Consider the following 20,593-nt stretch of genomic DNA (forward strand, 5'->3'; position numbering starts at 1 on the left):
ACTGATCTGCCTTTGTCTAATCTGCCGATTACAAATTGAGAAGATACAGCATTAATAAATGGAATTTTCAAACATGATTTCAGTTTCACAAATCCATGTTGGTCTTGCCCGATCCCACTTTTACTTTCTACACACCCTGTTATCACTTCGATAATAATGGATTTCAGCACTTTTGTTTTTTAAATCAGCTTAACTGGTCTGTGTTCTGTTTTTCCTCTTCCTTCTTGACTAGTGATATTGTTCAGCAATTATACAGCTGCAGTGATATAGGTTTCCATTTAATCCTCACTCTAAATTTTTTGATCTACCACAGGACTGTATAATTTTAGCCACAGAGCTAAACAAAAAATCTTTCATATTAGGATACTGTTCCAAGAATGTAAATTGCTTTGAAAGATATTGTCTGCCCTAGTTTACACTGACTGCAGTGAAGTAGAGAATCTAAATATACTGTCAGCTAGAATTCTTCAGAAATCCAAATATTTACTTAAGTGAAGTAGCTTTTGTCCAAATATTTGGACTATTTTGGTTATCAGCGTGCCATTTTGGCAGCTGGAGCCCCTTATAAATATTTCACAATATTAAATGCAGTCGCTATTGATCTATCCGATAATCTGTGAATCTATACAATCAGTATGATATCCATGTACTTCTCATCTGTTGAAATCTGATCTGCATTTCCAATCATTGGTTTCATGAAAGAAATATTCACATTTCTTATTTATTTAGTGGCACGACAGACACACTAGGAGATCTTGGCAGCTGTGCACGATGAAGAACAGGGAAAACTAATTTCAGTTACAAATTTTTATCACAGGGTGGATATTGATAAAAATGGTAAAAGTTTCCGGGAATCTATTGCTTAATTTAGACCATGGGGAATTAAATTAATTGTTAATAATGGCTGAATTAGTCATGGATGGAATTTCTTTCTGGGGCAGATGCATGTTAATTATGTGTTTGATCATAAAGTTACTACAATTATCAGCTAGGGAAGATCATCTCCCTGATCCGTGTAAATAGATAACATTCTAGGTCAAATTCACCACCTGGTCATGGTCTTGGAATGCACTCACTACATTAAGGCTTCAAATAATTTATTCCTATTATTTTACTAATTCTGTTTATAGCTGCAAATCATTTTATAACTGAGGATGAAAATCAGTTCATCTTTTTTTATTTCTTTGTGTGCTCTTTACTTTTTAAGAAAAAGTGGATGTTTAAGTCTGCAAGACCATAAAACAGAGGAGCAGAATTAGGCCATTTGGCCCATCAGGGCCACTCCACCAATTGATCATGGCTGATCCATTTCCCTCTCAACCCCAGTCTCTTGCTTTCTGCCCATAATTTTTCAAGTCCTGAAAGTTCTTATCAAGAAACTATCAGCCTCTGATTAAAGAAATTCCTCCTCATCTCAGTTCTAAATAGACATCCGCCTATTCTGAGGTTGTTCCCTCTGGTCCTAGACCCCCCCCCCCCCACTATAGGAAACATCCTTTCCTCATCCATTCTATCTAGGTCATTCATTAGGTTTCAATGAGGTTTCAATTCCCTCATTCTTCTAAATTCCAGTGAGTACAGTTAAAGTTAGTTAAAGTCTGTCCTGAGCTCATGAGGCTGGTGCTTATGTTGGTTTCCGTGGCATGAAGCGACTGAAAGCATGAGACTCCCCTCCCCGGATAGGACGCCAGTCTATCACGAGGTAGACTGCAGCATTTTTCTGGTACCCATTTTCAGCTGGGTGGACTGGAGCAATGTGTGGTTAAGTGCCTTGCTCAAGGACACAACACTTTGCCTTGGCTGGGGCTCAAACTCATGACCTTCAGATCGCTAGTCCAATGTCTTAACCACTTGGCCACGCCCAACACCAGTGAGTACAGACCCAGAGCTTGTTCTGGCGGACAGAGCGTAGATGCTCAGCGAAACAGTCTCCCAATTTACATCGGGTCTCACCGAGCATCTACATTCCATCTGCCAGAACAGGCAGAATCTCCCATTGGCCACCCATTTTAATTCCACTTCCCATTCCCATTCCAATATGTCCATCCATGGCCTCCTCCATGAATAAGGCCACACTTAGGTTGGAGGAACAGCACCTTATACTGTATTCTGTTTGAATAGCCTTTAACCTGATGGTGTGAACACTGATTTCTCAAACTTCCAGTAATGTCTCCCTCCCTTCACCATTTCACATCCCCTTGTCCCTTTCTCATGTTATCTCCTTGCCCACCCATCAACTCCCTCTGGTGCTCCTCCCCACCTTTTTTCTTTCTTCTGTGGCCTTCTGTGTCTTACACCAATCAACTTCCTAGCTCTTTACTTCACCCCTCCCCCTCCAAGTTTCACCTATTGCCTGACGTTTCTCTCTCCCCTTCCCCCACCTTTCAAATCTCTTTTTTTCTCCAGTCCTGCCGAAGGGTTTCGGCCCGAAACGTCGACTGTACTTTTTTACATAGATGCTGCCTGGTCTGCTGAGTTCCTCGAGCATCTTGTGTGTGTTGGCTTATAATTTCCTTTCTTTTGCCTTCCTTGATTGTTGAAGAGTGGGGTGACATATGCAATATTCCACTCATCTGGAACCATTCCAGAATCTAGTGGTCCTTGAAAGCTCATTGCTAATGCCTCCACAGTCTCTTCAGCTACCTCTTTCAGAACCCTGGGGTACAGTCCACCTGGTCGGGGTGACTTATCTACCTTCAGACCTTTCAGCTTCCCAAGCACCTTCTCCTTGGTAACTACACTCACTTTTGATCCCTGACACTCTTGTACTTCCAGCATACTCCTAGTATCTTCCAAAGTGAACACTGATGCAAATACTTAATTAGTTTGTCCACCCTTTCCTTGTCCCGCATTACTACACCTCCAGCATCATTTTCCAGCACTCCGATATCTACACTCATCTCTCTTTTACTCTTTATATATCTGAAGAAACTTTGGTATTCTCTTTGATATTATTGGCTAGCTTACCTTCATTTTTCATCTCCTGATATTGCTGCTCTGCCATCATCCCTACTAGTGTTCCCTTTGAATCAACTTTGGCCAGCTCCTCTCTCAAGCCTCTGCAATTCCATTTACTCTGCTGTAATACTGACTTTAGCTTTCCCCTCCCAAACTTCAGGGTGAATTCTATCATATTATGATCACTGCCTCAAGACCCAACCCAGAATAGTTGATCCCCATTCCAACGTGTCGATCCATGAATTCCTCTTGTGCCAAGACAAGGCCATCCTTAGGATGAAGGATCAACACCTTATATTCTATCTGAGTACCCTCCAACCTGATGGCATGAATATTGGTTTCTCCTTCCAGGAAACAAATTTCACTGCCCCACTTCTTCTGTTCCCCACTCTAACCTTTCACTTCTTCTCACTGCCTATTACTTCCCCCTGGGTCCCCTTCTCATACCTTTTCTCCTATGGTCCACTCTCCTTTCCTGGCAGATTCCTTCTTCTCCAGTGCTTGACCTTTCTTACCCACCTGGCTTCAGTGATTATCTTCCAGCTCGACTCTTCACCCATGCCCCACATCTTTATTCAGGCTTCTTCCTCCTTGCTTTCCAGACCTAAGTATGGGTTTCAGCCTAAAACATTGACTGCTTACTCTTTTCTATAGATGCTGCCTGACCTACAGAATTCCTCAAGCATTTTGTGTCTGTCTACTCTATCCTTTGTGTCTGTTTCAAACTGCACTAACTTCTTAACATTGCATTAAGAAATTTCCAACTAATTCACATAATGATTTCCAAACAATCTTTCCAGCACTGAAAATTAATCTTCAATTTCTGATTTTGACAAACTTAAGCATTAATACAATGTTTTACAATACAGTACAATGTGAACTTGGCCTTTTCTCCTTGGAGCGACTGAGGATGAGAGGCGACTTGATAGAGGTGTATAAGATGATGAGAGGCATTGATCGTGTGGATAGCCAGAGGCTTTTTCCCAGGGCTGAAATGGCTAACATGAGGGGGCACAGCTTTAAGGTGCTTGGAAATAGGTACAAGGGGGATGTCAAGGGTAAGTTTTTCACACAGAGAGTGGTGGGTGTGTGGAATTCACTGCCAGCAATGGTGGTAGAGGTGGATACAATAGGGTCTTTTAAGAGACTCTTAGATAGGTACATGGAGCTTAGAAAAATAGAGGGCTATGCACCAGGGAAATTCCAGGCAGTTTTGAGAATAGGTTACATGGCTAGCACAGCATTGTGGGCTGAAGGGCCTGTAATGTGCTATAGATGTCTATGTTCTACATTCTATGTTTTTCTTATGTTTCCTTCTGTCCCTTTTAACTCTTGTTGCATTTAATGTCTCTACCTCTCTCGTTTTTCACATTCTAATTTTGCATTGAATTAAATGGTGTAATTTACATTTCCACTTTGGTTTTTGTTTGACTGTTTGAGGTTTCTGCAGTTGACTGAAGATATACCGAGTCACACTGGCACCCGATTCTCCTCAGACAAGCCAAACTATGGTGGCAGCCTAAGTACTACAGTATATATTTTCAGCAAAAATCTTGTGAACAGACTGTGGACGGCTTTAAGAATACCGTAATTGACCAGGAGCACTATTGCTTCGACATTGACTGCAGGATTCAAAAGAATAAAATTAAAAATGAATGGAAGGAAACCATTTTGGTGATATTGTGGTGGAGCTGACAGAGCCACTCATCACAACTTCAGAGACCTGGATACGATCCTGATCTTTGGAGGTTGCATGACCAGTGTGGATTTCCACCAGGTGCTTTGGCTTCCTCACTCATTGCAAGTTGATACAGAGTAGGAGGTTAATCGACCACTCTAAATTGTTCATTGTGAGTGATAGAAACAGTGGGGGAGAGGGGTAGAAATCAGAATATGGGGGAATATAAAAACGTGACGAATGTAAAATTAGTGTAAATAGGTGATTTCCGCACACTACTTGGGGAAAATTTCCTTCCTTTTGAAATTTCTCTCCATTTCATGCACATCCTTTGCAGAGCCATAAAATGAGTTCAACAAAAAATAACAGAAATTTTGCTGGGCCTTATACCTTCAAAAAATATAACAGAAAATGCTGAAGCTATTCAGGTACACGCGAAGAGAGAAGCAGGATTTGAAGTATTAACTGCTTCTCTCTTCACAGGTGAGGTCCTAATTTCTGAGAATCTTCAAGGCATTCTGTGTTCCTTTCAGATTTCAAGCACTATCAATGTAATGCAATTTAATATCCAGCAATAAACACAAGGAGGGCTCTAACTGTCTAGTCAGATCTGGAAATAGATGTATATTTATCTGGTCTCTATGCCCAAAGTAGATGATGAAGATGAATGATTCTATAAACTCTTTGCCATTGGGTAAGCCTTGTTAAATGGGCAACGTATGGAAACCAGACAAGTGCCTTCCTAAGGGATCACCACAAATAAATTCTATTGCAGGTGGGTTAGGGTCACTAGCCATAGAGGAGAAGAATTGAAAAGGGTCAGTTGTCTTCTGGTGTGGGTTATCATGTCTATAAAATATCTGAATTCAGTGGGTTCCTAACCTCTAAAAAGGCATGAGACACGTGGAGTTCAAATAAATTTTTGTCCTTACTTAAGAGTTCTTCATAAATTGTTTTTTTTTAATTCGCTGCAAAATCATGGTACAATAAGTCATGCAAGATATTTCTTTCAGATATGAGAGTCTTAAACAAATTTCATAGCCATAGTCTTTCATAGCTGATATTAATATCCCACAATGACCCAGAGATCAGATTGTAGAGTGGGAGATGCCCCAATTTGCTTTTTTTGAGGAGTGGTAAATGTGTTACGGACTGTGGTTGTCATGCCTGCATTAATGACAAGCTTGTGAACCTGAGGAGATTCAAAACAAGGATAGTTTAGTAAGTAAAAGAGGCTGTATGTAGTCATCTTCTAGTGCTGAATGTCCAGGCTCCTCAGCTTAAGCCAAAGCAGCCTTCATACATATTGCAATGGTCTTCTTCTACAAGAGAGGTCATGAGCCAAGAGCCTGCCGAGGGCCAGACATGTATGAGCTATCAGGCACAAGTGAGCTTAGGATCCGGAGGCAGCTGATGAGAATATGGGGAGAATAAAAATAGGATTGAAGTAGGACTGGTGCAAATGGGTGCTCGAAAGTCTGTGTGGACTCGGTGAGCTGAAGGGCCTGTTTCTTTGCTGCATCTATTTTATGACATGACATGTACCTCAGCACCTCAGTTTGCATGTCAAGGACATGGAGTGCCCAGAAGGGCTTTGAGCAGACCATGGTACGTGTCTGAAAGGCCATACAAATGATTTCATCAGAAACTAATGTGAAAGTTGCAGCCTGTGATGCAGTTGCCACTAACTACACAAAAGCTGTAGTTCAGAACCTGTTAAAGCCTGTGACACACAATTAACATTGAATTACACTGGAGGAGGCCATAAAGTAAACAATTTGTACTCTTGGCATTTTACAATGCTTAACCATTTATGGACCTAATATTATGGAATGCTCACTTAGGAAGTGCCCTTGAATGAGTAAAGCAGGAACAAAGCTTTTAGTGTTATTTGCATCAGCAATGATGATCATTAGAGTCAGCTGCTTATGAAATACCCACCTATTAGCTCAAGCTGTGCTTTAGCTCATTTCCACATCTCTATCAGGAGCAGAGAAATGTGACAAAGCTGTTTGTAATTGATTGAAATTGATGAGTGCATTAGATGCCCCCTGCCAGCTGCCTTCCTGTATTTGATGTCTCAACCATCACTGTTTACTTGATCTCAGCTACCAGACCTACAATAAATGGTGGCCTTCATCCTTTCCTCATAATAACGCTTCATTACTGAATTATGCTCTTATCATCATCAAGCTTGTTGTGTTGATAACTAAATGAAAATGATCTGTAGTACAGTGCCTCGCCATTAATGTAAACTCTCTTTCCCATCATACTTCTACAATGAACTGATCTTGAGTAACAGTGGTAGTGTGACCGTTGATAAAACAGATATATATATACCGTATATATACGGCCATTTCTGTTACCTTCTCCTCCACACATTTGATGATTATCATCAGATCCTCTGGCACCCTCTTTAAATATCTCATGCCTGCATTTTGCCAACTATCAACCTCTCAAACCCTGCACCAAGTTTCTCACAAAAACATCCTCCCTCCTCACCTCTTTCAGACTCTGCACATCATGATAACTCATTCTCTGTAATTTAGTATTCCATTTCAGCTTTCCTGTTTCAGCTACCTTCCCCTTTATCCAAAGCCTCCCCATGAACTTTCATGTCCATATGTCCATACTTGACCCAGAACAGACAGGGAAGAAGGCAAAAGAGTTGGGGGTGTGGCACTGTTGATCAGAGATAGTGCCATGGCTGCAGAAAAGTTGAACGCCATGGAGCCATTGTCTTCGTAGTCTCTGTGGGTGGAGAATAGGAACAGGAAGGTGTCAATAACTTTACTAGGTGTTTTTTATAGGCTGCCCAATAGTAACAGGGGTATTGAGGAGCAGATAGGGAAACAGATCCTGGAAAGGTAATAATAACAGAGTTGTCGTGATGGGAGATTTTAATTTCCCAAATATCAATTGGCATCTCCCTAGAGTGAGGGATTTAGATGGGATGGAGTTTCTTAGGTGTGTTCAGGAAGGTTTCTTGACACAATATGTAGATAAGCCTACAAGAGGAGAGGCTGTACTTGATTTGGTAATGGGAAATGAACCTGGTTAGGTGTCAGATCTCTCAGTGGGAGAGCATTTTGGAGATAGTGATCATAATTCTATCTCCTTTACAATGGCATTAGAGAGAGATAGGAACAGACAAGTTAGAAAAGTGTTTAGTTGGAGTAGGGAAATTATGAGGCTATTGGGCAACAAATTCGAAGTTTAAATTGGAAACAGATGTTCTCAGGGGAAAGTACGGAAGAAATGTGGCAAATGTTCAGGGGATATTTGTGTTGAGTTCTGCATTGGTACGTTCCAATGAGACAGGGAAGTAATGGTAGGGTATAGGAACTGTGGTGTACAAAGGCTGTAATAAATCTAGTCAAGAAGAAAAGAAAATCCTACAAAAGGTTCAGAGAGCTAGGTAATTTTAGAGATCTAGAAGATTATAAGGCTAACAGGAAGGAGCTTAAGAAGGAAATTAGGAGAGCCAGAAGGGGCCATGAGAAAGCCCTGGCGGGCAGGATTAAGGAAAACCCCAAGGCATTCTACAAGTATATGAAGAGCAAGAGGATAAGACATGAAAGAATAAGTGTGACAGTGGGAAAGTACGTATGGAACTGGAGGAAATAGCAGAGGTACGTAATGAATACTTTGCTTCAGTATTCATTATGGAAAAGGATCTTGGTGATTGTAGTGATGACTTGCAGCAGACTGAAAAGCTTGAGCATGTAGATATTAAGGAAGAGGATTTGCTGGAGCTTTTGGAAAGCATCAAGTTGGATAAGTCACCGGACTGGACAAGATGTACCCCGGGCTACTGTGGGAGGTGAGGGAGGAGATTGCTGAGCATCTGGCGATGATCTTAACATCATCAACGGGGATGGGAGAGGTTCCGGAGGATTGGAGGGTTGTGAACGTTGTTCCTTTATTCAACAAAAGGAGTAGAGATAGCCCAGGAAATTATAGACCAGTGAGTCTTGCCTCAGTGGTTGGTAAGTTGATGGAGAAGATCCTGAGAGGCATGATTTAGGAGCATTTGGAGAGATATAATATGATTAGGAATAGTCAGCGTGGCTTTGTCAAGGGCAGGCCGTGCCTTACGAGCCTGATTGAAGTTTTTGAGGATGGACTAAACACATTGATGAAGGAAGAGCAGTAGATATAGTGTATATGGATTTCAGCAAGGCATTTGATAAGGTACCCCATTCAAGGCTTATTGAGAAAGTAAGGGGGCATGGGATCCAAGGGGACATTGCTTTGTGGGTCCAGAACTGGCTTGCTCCCAGAAGGCAAAGAGTGGTTGTAGACAGATCATATTCTGCATGGAGGTCAGTCACCAGTGGAGTGCCTCAGGGATCTGTTCTGGGACCTTTACTCTTCGTGATTTTTATAAATGACCTGGATGAGGAAGTGGAGGGATGGATTAGTAAATTTGTTGATGACACAAAGGTTGGAGGTGTTGTGGATAGTGTGGAGGGCTGTCAGAGGTTACAGTGGGACATTGATAGGATGCAAAACTGGGCTGAGAAGTGGCAGAAGGAGTTCAACCCAGATAAGTGTGAAGTGATTCATTTTGGTAGGTCAAATATGATGGCAGAATATAGTATTGATGGTAAGACTCTTGGCAGTGTGGAGGATCAGAGGGTTTTGGGGTCTGAGTCCATAGGACACTCAAAGCAGCTGCGCAGGTTGACTCTGTGGTTAAGAAGGTGTCTGGTGTATTGGCCTTCATCAATCGTGGAATTGAATTTAGGAGCCGAGAGGTAAGGTTGCAGCTATATAGGACCCTGGTCAGACCCCACTTGGAGTACTGTCCTCAGTTCTGGTTGCCTCACTACAGGAAGGATGTGGAAGCCATAGAAAGGGTGCAGAGGAGATTTACAAGGATGTTGCTTGGATTGGGGAGCTTGCCTTATGAGAATAGGTTGAGTGAACTCGGCCTTTTCTCCTTGGAGCGAGGGAGGATGAGAGGTGACCTGATAGAGGTGTATAAGATGATGAGAGGCATTGATCGTGTGGATAGTCAGAGGCTTTTTCCCAGGGCTGAAATGGTTGCCACAAGAGGACACAGGTTTAAGGTGCTGGGGAGCAGGTACAGAGGAGATGTCAGGGGTAAGTTTTTTACTCAGAGAGTGGTGAATACACAGAATGAGCTGCTGGCAATGGTGGTGGAGGCGGATACGATAGGGTCTTTTAAGAGACTTTTGGATAGGTACATGGAGCTTAGAAAAATAGAGGGCTATGGGTAAGCCTAGTAATTTCTAAGATAGGGACATGTTTGGCACGACTTTGTGGGCCGAAGGCCTGTATTGTGCTGTGGGTTTTCTATGTTTCTAATAGTCGTCTTGACAATAGATCAGGAATCAGGATCCAAGTCTCTTTTTCTGTCGTAGTCTGTGAGACTCAGAGATCAAGTGCAATTTCTCCATGTCGGTGTTGGCAGAGTTCTGGAATCAAAGCATGAAATTCTGAGCCTTTACCCAATTTTTGACTGGGCACCAAGAGATTCCCAGCCTTTTTTTATGTTACGGATCTCCACTATTAAACAAGGGGTTTGTGAACCCCAGGTTGTGAACCCCTGGATAAACTGCCCAAAGGCTGACAGGAATCAAAGGATTTCTTTCAAAACATCCGAATAAAACTATAAAACTCAGTGGTGACAACCCAAAAGCTAGCAATCATTTCATGGATTTATGAATTCATGTTTATTCTTACCGAATGAACCAAATACCCCCAGTGAAACTCAATTGCCAATAAACATTAACTTCAGACCACAGACTATCCACTTGTCAGTCAGCTCCAAGGTTTACAGGAAATATCGTGTCATTGACTGTGGCTCTGAGTATTGTGGTGGTTCCATTACTCAGTAGAACTCAGCCAAGTGTCAGACTCACAAATCAAGCCAGCTTGGGAAAAGTCTTAAACAGCTTAGCGCAATTTCATTTTTCTCCTTATTGAATTCATGTAGACCCTGAAAGCCAGAGTTATTTGCCTTAAACTGATCTGCAAATTCATCAGAAGACTGGACTTGGATGGACTGTCACTTCAAACTTGTGTCGAGACTTTCCACATGTTTCTATAAGTAACCCCAATTTTTTCCTCTCAGTGCTCCCGCAGTGCTAATTCAGAACAAATGAGATTTTGTTTAACAGATGTGCCAGTATGGAATCTTCTATTATGTAAAGAGTTTAGTTTTTTTCTCTCCCCAGCTAATTCATTAGGAAGCATGATTGGAACATACTGTTAAATGTCTGGAAATATTTATTCATTTTAGTTTAATATTACAACAGAAACTTTACATGAACATCTTCTCATGTGGATATATGGCAGCATGACTGAGTGTGGAAAACAGTTGCTTTCATAGTTATGTGATTGTATTTTTGCACTACGTTCAGCAAACTCATCCATAGAATAGCCTACCAAATGTTGAAGGGACTAGATACAGTGGATGTCGAGAAGATGTTTCCTGTGGTTGTGGGGGGAGGGCATGGTAATCCAGAACTAGAGGGCATAGCCTCAAAATTGAGGGGTAACACCTTAGAACAGAGGTAATAAGGAATTTTTTTTAGCCAGAGATTAGTTAAACCGCTGGAACGCTCTGCCTCAGGCTGCAGTGGAGGCCAAGTCCGCACATTTATTTGAGGTGGAAGTTGGTTGTTTCCCGATTGGTCAGGGCATCAAAGGATACGGCGAGAAGGGAGGTGTCTGGGGTTGAGTGGGATCCGGGATCAGCCATGATGGAATGGCGGAGCAGTTTTGATGGGCCGAATGGCCTAATTGCTCCTACGTCTTATGATCTTATGAAACAATACACTTAATGAAAGGTGCTGAAGCTTTCATGGAGTGAATACAGATACATTCACAATTGCATAGAGGGAAGCAAACTATCCATCTTTATAATGTTCCATATAGAATGAAGTCAGGCCTCTGGATCTTGCTGAACCTGGAGTACCCTTCTGCGTTCACATGGTCGAATCAGATGTCTGATATTACTGACCTTGCAACTTTAAGTCAGATGGTGAATCAGCACCAGGCTGGCTTATTGAGACTCCGAACTGAAAAGATTTGCCAAAACACAAAGGTATGCTGGAGTGTTGCCTTTGCCAATGTTTTTAAGCATTCTTAACCTTTGTAAACATACTGACATTCAGATAAATATGAAATTAATAATGTAGAACTAAATAATTAGCAAAAAAATCAAAACATTACAACACATTGAGTCACTCAAACATTATTAAAACTAATAATGATTTGATCAAATTAGGTGCCTTTCCCATTCTGCAGGCTGAAGTGGAAGGATATTCTCTCATAGACATGATTTACCCTGGCAAAGGATCAGAGGTACATTCTGGGACAGTCCCATGAAGACCAGGCTCTACTGCTGTGGTTAAAATCCACATCTTCCTTCATTTCAATGGTTGAAGCTCAGCAGTTCCCTTTGGTAAGAAAACTCACCCCAATTCTTCCTGGGGCTAGTTTTTAAAATCCTTTTGCAGGATGTCTACAAACCATTCTGATATTGTTAGCTCATTTCTTGTAGTCCTGGTGGCAATCTATCCCTTGAAGAGAGATGCTATTTTGGACCAGTGTTTAGAACCAATCATAATGGAGTGTAGCTGGAATGGTTGGGGAACTATTTATGAATCAATATGCTTATTTCCAGCCTTGAGGACACCTTTTTCACAGATATTTATATTTAATATTCAAAATTATTGTTTAACTGATTTAAATTTTTTGAACCATCATGTTCTTTCCATTACTGCTCCAACAACTAATCCATGCCCTTAATGTCAACAATCTCTTAATTTTTAAGTAATCGCACATTATTATACTCATTGATTGGGGGACAGTGAGGAACGCTGTCGAAGCTTGTAATGTGATCCGGATCAGATGAGAAAATGGGCTGAAAAATGGCAATGGAATTTAGTGCAGACAAGTCTGAGGTACTGCAGTTGGGGAGGACTGAACAAGGTAAGACTTACACAGAGAATGGTAGGATACCAAGGTGTGTGGTAGAACACATGGATCTGGGAATACAGAGCCATGATTTCTTGAACGTAGTAAATGGGGTCACAAAGAGAGCTTTTGGTTCGTTGGCCTTATTAAGTTAGCACTGGAGTTGGGATGACATGTTGAACCTGTATAAGATGTTTGGTGAGGTCAGATTTGGAGTATTGTGTGCAGTTCTGGTCACCTATCAACAGGGAGGATATCAAGATTGAAAGAGTATGGAGACAAATTACAGGACTGTTGCCAGGATGTGGACTTGACTCATAGGAATAGAGGCATACAATAGGTTAGGAACACACACAAAATGCTGGAGGAACTCAGCAGGCCAGGCGGCATCTATGGGAAAAAATGCAGTTGACGTTTCAGGTCCTGCTGAAGGGTCTTGGCCCAAAACGTTGACTGCACTCTTTTCCATAGATGCTGCCTGGCCTGCTGAGTTCCTTCAGCATTTTGTGTGTGTTGCCTGGATTTCCAGCATCTGCAGATTTTCTCTTGTTGGTGATAGCTGAAGACAATTGGGTAGGAAAGGTAAAGCGCTGAAGAGGAAGGAATCTGATTGGAGAAGAGAGTGGACCATAGGAGAAAAGAAAAAGCAGGAGACCCAGGGGGAGGTGAGCAGAACGATGAGGCACTGTTTCTGTTCCACTCTGCTTTTGGAAACTCTCTTGTAAAACTAAATGTTCTTTTCCACCTTTCTTGTCACTTGGCATAGTTAGGATAATCTCTCAGTTCAAAGAATCCAGCTGTTGGTCATTTGGTAACACTAGAACTTCTGAGTCAGTAGGTTGTAAGTTCAAATACTAGGATAATGCTCCTGTGGGAACATGTAACACTGTTACCGATAATGTTCTTTAAACTCAGTGCTGAACAGGGCAGCCTACCAATCTCCCAGGAGTAGGCAAAATTTCAATGTTATCCTGATTTCCTGTCCCTATTACATCTTAGTTAATGTCACGTCTGTTTATGGCAACTTGCTGTGTGCAAGATGTCTGCTGTGTTTCCAACAATAAAAAGAAGTAATTCTACGAGTAATTCTATGAGAATTCTACGAGGCTGTGGTGGCCAGTGCTATCTTGTTTGCTGTTGTGTGCTGGGGCAGCAGGCTGAGGGTAGCAGACTCCAACAGAATCAGCAAACTCATTCGTAAGGCCAGTGATGTTGTGAGGGTGGAACTGGACTCTCTGACAATGGTGTCTGAAAAGAGGATGTATTCCAAGTTGCATGCCATCTTGGACAATGACTCCCATCCACTCCATAATGTACTGGTTAGGCACAGGAGTACGTTCAGCCAGAGACTCATTCCACCAAGATGTAACACTGAGCGTCATAGGAAGTCATTCCTATCTGTGGCCATCAAACTTTATAACTCCTCCCTTGGAGTGTTAGACACCCTGAGCCAATAGGCTGGTCCTGGACTTATTTCCACTTGGCATGATTAACTTATTATTTAATTATTTATGGTTTTATATTGCTATATTTCTTCACTATTCTTGATTGGTGCAGCTGTAACGAAACCCAATTTCCCTCGGGATCAATAAAGTATATCTGTCTGTCTGTCTAAAAGGATGGTAGAATATTTCTGTCATGATTTTGTCACCTTGTGTTCATTGCCTTTGTAAAGAACAGGAACATTTGAGGAGTTTCCACACACATCAGCCCTGGCCTCAAGAATGGGGTCTCTTCAGGGAGGTGAACTGTGCATTAATATATTTTTGTTCAGTTGGATTTCATTTACATCGTTTCTTCATGAATTCTGCCAATAACCTGGTGAAGTTTAGACAGGATGTAGGAAAGTGCCTCCAGTATCATCATTCTGACACATGGTATTTGCCTGGCATTAGTATGAAGGAGAGTAGGGAATGGTGCACTGGTCAAAATACAAAGACATATTCTTTGCTCATCAATGCTATCCAATTCATATGACTTTGCTGTGGATCAAATGAATACTTTAATATGATGAATACACTTCAAAAATACTTGATTGGTTGCTTAGAGCTTTATGATGTCCTCAAGTGTTTCTAACTCTTTCTCCCTGATACAGCATAGTGGTAACAGATACCAAGGTTCACATGTTACTGTGCTTCAAAAAGGATACCTTTTACTCCCATGATTAAAAGAACAACTTTCTCAATTTGAATGCCCACAATAAATGCACATATTATCTGTTTCTAACAAATGGATTTTTTTCTTGATATATGTGTCTGGTTGAATGCTGTTCCTTATTGGAAGCACTGTCAAATGATAAATGAGGGAGTTTAGCCCATTAAATCTCCATTGGCATTTAGTTTGAGCCACAAGTTTTGATACCTATGTATTCTTACAACAATGAAGTATTGGTCTTTAGCTGGTTTGAACTAGGGAGCTTTTGAGCATTTCCAACAAATTTCCTTCCTTGTATCTTGTCTTGTTAATATTCACTGTTTTATTGCTGTTTACTTGGCTCACTAATACCATCTTCACTGGATTCCATTAACTTCCGCACTTTCAGGAAAACGGGGTATTCTACTGTTTATTGGTAGAATTGCTCATATTCCATTTTTTTCCTGTTCCATTAATAACCTTGATTCTCCTTCCCTTTTCAACTCTAAAAAGGCATATCCATATGAAAAAGTCAGCCGTTTCTCAGTTAATAATATGTCTGCTGAATATTAACAGCAATGTCAGCTCTACCCTCTGGCTTGTAATAGACTACTTGAATATTATTTTTCTTTGAATAAATCTTTATAGCAGAACATCCTTTAAAAATAATTTATCTCTGTTTGAGAATTGTATTCTACATATTAAATACTAAATGGAGATGCCTCAAGCCTTTGCAAAGTCACAGGTAAAACTTTTATCAAAAGGACTATTGACTGCGGGCCAGATCTTCTGAAGGCTGGAGAGCTGCCCGTGCTTGCCAGATGCACACCATTGGGAGTATGCTGTTTCTTCTAGTGTGGCCCCTGGCGCTCTCCCCTGGGGGATGCGGATCTCCAGTGAATGGCTAAGGCCTTGCAGTGTGCACAACTCCACCTGACTGTCCATGACATCCTGTGAGACCTTGCTTCCACGTAAACTGGTTATCACAGAGTCATATCCACACGTGATTCTCTGACTACTGGAGAAAATGTGCAGGTTTAGAAAGATGAAGTAGAGAATGCAAGAGGCACAGGGGGCCGGGTCAATGGGAGTGGTGGTTCTTGTGAGTCTGCAAATTGAGGCCCGAAGATCGAACCCATGATCGGCATGCTGGGGTGAATTCTGAAGTTGGAGCCCTGATACCGGTGAGTTTGACAATCCGGGCTCAAGGATCGGAGGCACAGACGTGGCCTGCCCTGGGGTTGGAGGCTTGTCTGGGTGTGTGAGAGGGTTAGTGGGTGGGAGGGATGGGAATGTGCTTGTTCTGTTGTCGTTGTCTTGTTTCGTTATGTTTTCTGCAGACCATTGGCAAGATGGTGCTGGAATGTGTGGCGACAGCACATCACTGGCTGCTAATGCAAACGACACATTTTATTGAGGGCTTTGATGGAGAAATAGAGCTGAATCTGAGTCATTCTGTTCAGCTTCCATGTGTTTGTTCTTGGGCATTTACTAATAAACTTACTGTTCTCAGGATTCAGCTAAGGCAAAGAGGACCCAACTCACTTTCACCACATTCTTCCTCCACCCCACTGAAATTCTTTGCAGAAGAGACCATGCCGGACACAAGTATTTAATTCCACTGACTCCGAAGCCTAGTTCTGACTTCACGAAGCTTGTGACTCAGCTCAGTACAGCCTAGATCTGAGCCCAGACGCACGAGACTATGCTTTGGTGAGCCAAAGTCTGATGACCACCTGCCAGAGTTAATAAAATCAGAAGACCTTAAGACATAGGAGCAGAATTAGTCCATTTGGCCAATTGAGTCTGTTCCACTATTCAATCATGGCTGATTTATTATGCCTTGCCACTCGGTTCTCCTGCCTTCTCCCATTACTAATCAAGAATCTAACAACCTCCACTTTAAATATACTAGAAACGTTTATATTTCTAGAAATTTTCTATTTTTTCTTCTGTTAGTCTTGATTTGTAGAATAGTTTATTTGCAAAATAGATGACAACACATTTTCTGACATCACGTTCAGCTGCCACGTCCTTGCTTGTTCACTTAGTTTGACCTTTGTCTCCCTTGAGCTTCTATGCACCCTCCTCACAGCCTATACCTAGAGTTGCATCATTATTCAAACCAAGACAAAAACACGATTGTCCAAATTTACGAGTAAATTTAACAAGGATGCGGGTAAAGTAATTGACAACACTGTACTGTGAATCTACTCCTATCTGACAGAAGTTTAATGGCAAATCGTTCACAGCAGTTGCACATCAGCATGGCCAGTTCCTGAAACTAAAGTACTTCACTGCCCCAGCTTGCACGTTCTTCCTGAGACTCCAGTGCTACAGATTTCTCCCATACCATAAAGACTGCAGGTAATTTGCTACTGTACAGTTACCCTGTTGTGTATCAGTTGTAAAATCTGGGAAAAGTTGATGAAAACCTAAGGAAAATTAAACACAATTGCTTTAGGATTAATGTAAATGAGTTCTTGATTAGCCAGGGCATCGAACGGTATGGGGAGAAGGCAGGAGAGTGGGGATGACTGGAAGAATTGGATCAGCCCATGATTGAATGGCAGAGCAGACTTGATGGGCTGAATGGCCTACTTCTGCTCCTATATCTTAAGGTCTTATGGGTGTTTGATGGTTGTTATTGATTCATTGGGTCAAGCAGTCTATACCGGAGCTGTATAACTCCATGAAATTGGATCTATTCTCAGTGATATACATAAAATACAAATAACACAAAGTTTATGCTGACTATTCAGCATTTAAAGGAAAAGTCAAAAAGTTCCAACAGAAGCTGCAGACAGAAGTCAACTAGAACAGCAGTTTTCGAAGAAGGGAATGCTTTAGGCACATAGTGGAAGGCAGCAGGAGAGAAAATTGTGGAAGGTGAAGGAGAATCTGACAGCCATACCATGCAAGAAGTAAAGTATTCGGTGTAGTACACTAAATAACACCAGTAGCTCATAGTTTTGACTTATGATAAAAGTCAAATTTAAGAGAGACAGCATGTGACCCAGGAACACTTGGATGTGGAGGCTATATCTGCATTTAGATACAATTGCAACAATGCAGAGTTTGACCAGTCCAAAAATAAGTATTTTCCTAAGTAGCTCAGTTCTGAGTGGGCCATTCCTAAACACCCAGATTCACTCGCCTGTGTAATCTGTGAAGATGTCTACAGTATGGGATCACGGCACAGCTATGCAAGAAAAGGAGTAACACCCTAAAATATTTGGTAGCAGATCATGGTCATTTTATAAAGAACGCAAGGAGAAAGGTTGGATCAGAGTCAATTGGCAGGAGACAGTTTCTGCGGAAGCTCAAACTTTTATAGTTTGCATGCACCATAATGCAAGTATATCCACGAAAGGATTAAAGTTGTGAGAGCCAGCTGTAGTGGAGGAAGCTGATCATGCTTTTGGAAGAAAAATGGAAACAGCGTAAAAGAGGAAGAGAGGAAATGAAAGGAGAGGTAAATCCATGATTTGGCCCTACACTGCAGGAAGCGCAGATCTATATATCATGAGTGTAGGAGAACAGGAGAAAGACTCTTGGGAGCAATGTTACTTTTACGTCCACTTAATTGAATTATTGATAACTTCTTAAAGATGAGGACTTCCTTCCTCACATTGCAAATGTTGTTATCATGTAGAAATCTTAGTAATGGGGCTCATGGTAAAGACCAGTCATTTATATGTGGCTTAAAAAGCAAAGCACATCATACGGAGTCCTGCAGAATTCCACTGGATCCAGTCCTCCTGCCACTAAAGCATTGTTGGACCATTGTCTTCTGCTTGCTCCCACTGAGTTGAGTTTAGTTGAACGTTACTTCTCCTTAGATCCCAGGCTTGTATTTTCATGATCCATCTGACATGTGGGCCTTTGTCAAAGTTTGATCCCCCCCTCATCAATCTTCCTCGCGAACTCAACTGAGTTAGTTCGACATGATCTTCCCTTCGTAAATCAACATGTGCATGTCTCTAAGCACTGATTTATGCGGCCTCTCAGAATCTGTGCCAAGGAATTTTCCTCATACTGATGTAAGCTGACTGAACATAATTACTTTGTCTAGTTCTTTTTTATACAATATGACTGCATTAATTATCTCTGGTACCACATCATACTGATGTGTCAAGTTAAATATTAGAGGTAGATAATTAGAATATTATATTTGAAGATTGAAATTTCTCCCTTGCATCCCACTTCTCTCATCTTTGAAGATCCTGGGATGCATTTTATTCAGATTTTGTGATTCATCAAATATAAAAAATGCTAGATTTCTTAATATCTTCAGCCTCTCTACTTTATCATTTTTGATCCTTCATACTCTTCCTCTTCATTGTCTATCATTGCCCCGTTCGATAAAGACAGTATGCCCATTTTCAGAAACAGTATACACATCTCCCTCATTGCATAAGAGCTACAATTTTGGTCTGAAAACGATGCAGAGTTTCATTTTTATATTTCAAGTCATGTTTTAAGTATTTTTCATAAAATAAAGGAAAAGACCAAAATTTTGATGTAATATATAATAAGATCATAAAACCATAAGACATAGGAACAAAACTAAGCAGTTCAGCCCATCAGGTCTGCTCCATCATTTGATTACAGCTGATTTATTTTCCTTCTCGACCCCATTCTCCTGCCTTCTCCTATAACCTTTGATGCCTTTACTAATTGAGAATCTATCAACCTTCACTTTAAATATATCCAATGACTTGGCCTCCCCAGCTATCTATGGCAATGAATTCCACAGATTTCATTACCCTCTGGCTTAAGAAATTCCTCCTCATCACTGTTTCTAAAACTCATCCATCTATTCTAAGGCTGTGCCCTCTAGTCCTGGACTCTTTCACTATTGGAAACATCCTCTCTATGTCCACTTTGTCCCTTTCAATATTCAGTAGGTTTCAATGAGAGCCCAGAGTGATCTAATGCTCTTCACACGTTAACCCTTACACTCCCGGAATTATTCTCGTAAATCTTCTCACGACCCTCTCCAATGCCAGCACATTCTTTCTTAATTATGAGGCCCAAAACAGCTCACAATACACCAAATGTGGTCTGATTCTGCAACAAACCCAATAAGCCAAACCAATCATATAACTGAATTAGCCAATGAACTGCAGTGCACTAACAATGTGTATTAATGATAGTTACAAAACATACCACATACATGATACAAGATTTTGAAAACATGCATTTATTGCTTCTATAGTCTAAGCTGCTTTCAGCCAGAAATGAATATCCCTATTGATTCCACAAATCATCACAATGAATTGAAGTTAACATTTCTATAATTTTGTTTGTCTTGGTCACATTTCAACTGCAAGTTTTTGAAATCCATCCCACAGCTTTGGGATGCCCTTGTATATAATGGGACATACAATTTACAAATTATCACCGCTTCCATATTTTATTTATTACTGGTCCAGAATCTCTGGTTACACTCCAGCCATCCACATTCCTTTGCAAAGGAAGGGTGCACTTACCCTGTGCAGTCTATCTGGCAGGCACTTATTGAAGGAAGCCAACTCACATAGTTACTGTGAGACTCTGTGCTGTAACACAGTCTTCTACTCATAAATCCTGTCACTGATAGAGGAGGAGCACAAACCCAGCCCAAACCAAAACACAGAAAAATCTTGGCCTGGCTCAATGCCAAAGCTTACTGATGTGCAAAAATATTTTAAAAATACTGAAATCCACAACAAGCAGTTCAAATAATGACATATCTTTAAAAAAACTATTTAAATCTACAAAAGTGTAAACTAATTCTATTAATTTTTAACTTTTAAATAAAATTGAAAAAACGTTAAGAGTTCTCTCCAAGTTTCCCTGTGCTGAAACCAGTGGAAAAGAACACTT

General features: G+C 41.0%; 1 protein-coding gene across 1 annotated transcript in view; it reads right to left on the bottom strand.

The window, feature by feature from the left end:
* The window catches only part of c1qtnf7 (C1q and TNF related 7), an 89,391-nt gene extending 69,098 nt beyond the window's left edge, over positions 1-20,293 (bottom strand). Inside the window, exon 1 of the mRNA XM_073064979.1 lies at positions 20,218-20,293. The gene's annotated coding sequence lies outside the window, so the exon portion shown is untranslated. The remainder of the gene's footprint in view (positions 1-20,217) is intronic.
* Between the last annotated feature and the right edge of the window lie 300 nt (positions 20,294-20,593).

The sequence above is a fragment of the Hemitrygon akajei genome, chromosome 13, assembly GCF_048418815.1.
Source record: "Hemitrygon akajei chromosome 13, sHemAka1.3, whole genome shotgun sequence".
Taxonomy (NCBI): Eukaryota; Metazoa; Chordata; class Chondrichthyes; order Myliobatiformes; family Dasyatidae; genus Hemitrygon; species Hemitrygon akajei.